At 57.7% G+C, this 2,500-nt stretch overlaps 1 non-coding gene across 1 annotated transcript in view; it reads left to right on the top strand.

The window, feature by feature from the left end:
* The first annotated feature begins 2,085 nt into the window (after nucleotides 1–2,085).
* Nucleotides 2,086–2,500, top strand: part of LOC124773344 — a 1,909-nt gene continuing 1,494 nt past the window's right edge. The window contains exon 1 of the ribosomal RNA XR_007014612.1: nucleotides 2,086–2,500. This exon is cut by the window's right edge and continues 1,494 nt beyond it. This is a non-coding gene — a ribosomal RNA (small subunit ribosomal RNA).

The raw sequence follows: 2,500 nt of genomic DNA, 5'->3' as shown, positions 1-2,500 counted from the left end.
TTGTGCCTTAACCTAACCCATGTTGTGCCTTAACCTAACCCATGTTGTGCCTTAACCTAACCCATGTTGTGCCTTAACCTAACCCACGTTGTGCCTTAACCTAACCCACGTTGTGCCTTAACCTAACCCACGTTGTGCCTTAACCTAACCCACGTTGTGCCTTAACCTAACCCACGTTGTGCCTTAACCTAACCCACGTTGTGCCTTAACCTAACCCACGTTGTCCCCTAAAGTAACCCACGTTGTCCCCTAACGTAACCCACGTTGTCCCCTAACGTAACCCATGTTGTCGCCTAAACCTGCTCTGTAATTGTTATACGACTCGTTCAATTAGTGTAGTGTTGCCCACCCGCAACCCTCGCAATATAGTTCGCTACTCGCACTGCCCGCTCCCCTGTGTATCGCTTCATGTTAAACACCTTGCAAGTCTTGCTGACTTTCCACATGCTCCTGCTGTACACTGTAATGTGGATGGCAGCAGGACGTACATGCCGCCCCTCCCCACGTCCCCACCTTGCCCCCCTGCCTTCGCAAGCTGGTTGGTGAGAAGTTTGCATGTTCAATGCCCTTCGCATGCGACGTACTCAGGCTACGTTGTGGTGCGGCCTGTGTCAACCGTCCGCTAATGTCGTACGCGTAAACCACAATCTGTACTGCACATTCGTCCTTATGTACCGAATGATACATCGTGGCACATGTGTGACCGTACAACGACTGCGCCCAAAAACGGCGGACCATACAGTGCAAATATTGTGCACGCAGCTACGTGTCGTCTCCCTATGAGAGCTGGATTGCAGTGTGGTACGCCATAGAGACGTGTGGGAGGAACGGACGCCGTGGATGGCGATCAGCATGAGCTGTCTGTTGATGTATTCGGACCTAGTCGTCTCTCCTCACACACCGTGATGGCATGGTGCACCGCGTTCCATATCTGCGACATGCTACAGAGGCCGGTTGACAGTCGTTCGAGCAATGGACATCGCATACGTACGGGGGCCACCTTCCACGTATTGTCTAGGCGTGCACATTTTGTTGCGTGTATGTGGGCAGACGTAGTGTGGCGTGACACCTGACACAGGCATGCAATAATCGTTGAAGTTGCAAATGGCGATGGACGCCTGCGTTTTCTGGTGAAGTTACGCAAATGAACAAATGGTAACCTGTTGTGGTGCGGTTGTTCTCGCTAGGGGTGAATCGGTGATGGCGACGATAGGTTGAGGTACGAACCGGTTGTTCCAGCGATACCCACCATGCCGACGAAACTGAACGGCATCTGGGTGTGAAGCGATACGCGGCGGTGGCTGGGTGGGACCGTCCCCGGCCGGTGAGGGGGCGCCTCCCGGCGTGCTGGCCGCGCGGTGCGTGGGCGCACGCGCTACAGCCGGCTGGTGGGGGCGGCCAGTGGCAGGCGCGCCGGCCGACGGACGCGGCAGGCGTCGCAGCTGCGCGCCGGCGCACCCTGCGCGCGGCGCCGTGCGGCCAAAGTAGGTCCTCGCGGGCCCGGTGCGAAGCGCGGTGGACATCTTCAGTGTGCTGGTCCGATTGAGGACTGTGTGCGTTGAGGATGCGCCGCCGCCCGGCGCTCGGCGCCGCGACGCCGTCTGCTGCTCGGTCGCCCCAGCGGTTCTCGCTGGTGGTTTGTATCGCAGCTGTGCGGATGTGTTGGCGCGTGCGCTGTGCTGGGAGAGTTCGCTTCGGCACCCAAGTGGGGCTTTTGTCCTTCTGTGGCGCTGGCGTTGGAGCTGCCGGTCACCGTAGGTGGCGCGTGTTGTCTCCCGCCGGCAATGCCACGACAGCACGCTCCCGGGCCTCTGTCGGCAGCGGCAAGCTCAGTTGGGAGCACGGGTGGTCGCACCGAAAGCGTCTACTCGCCTAACTCCGGGCGATTGCGCCTCTCTCGAACCCGACCAAGTACTTGGGACGGCGCTGCGCGCCGCCGGGACCTGAGAGGGTTTCGAGGTGTATTGTGCAGGGGAGCTCAGCCTCCTCCTGTTTGCAGAATGATTGAGCGGACGCTTGCGTGTTCGCGCGGGCCCCCGGGACACACTCCCGGGCGGCCGGCTGCTCAGCTCTAGTTGACGCAGCTCCCTGGTTGATCCTGCCAGTAGTCATATGCTTGTCTCAAAGATTAAGCCATGCATGTCTCAGTACAAGCCGCATTAAGGTGAAACCGCGAATGGCTCATTAAATCAGTTATGGTTCCTTAGATCGTACCCACGTTACTTGGATAACTGTGGTAATTCTAGAGCTAATACATGCAAACAGAGTCCCGACCAGAGATGGAAGGGACGCTTTTATTAGATCAAAACCAATCGGTCGGCTCGTCCGGTCCGTTTGCCTTGGTGACTCTGAATAACTTTGGGCTGATCGCACGGTCCTCGTACCGGCGACGCATCTTTCAAATGTCTGCCTTATCAACTGTCGATGGTAGGTTCTGCGCCTACCATGGTTGTAACGGGTAACGGGGAATCAGGGTTCGATTCCGGAGAGGGAGCCTGAG

Source organism: Schistocerca piceifrons, unplaced genomic scaffold (assembly GCF_021461385.2).
Source record: "Schistocerca piceifrons isolate TAMUIC-IGC-003096 unplaced genomic scaffold, iqSchPice1.1 HiC_scaffold_951, whole genome shotgun sequence".
NCBI classification, from domain to species: Eukaryota; Metazoa; Arthropoda; class Insecta; order Orthoptera; family Acrididae; genus Schistocerca; species Schistocerca piceifrons.
This window is presented reverse-complemented; position numbering and strand designations above follow the sequence as displayed.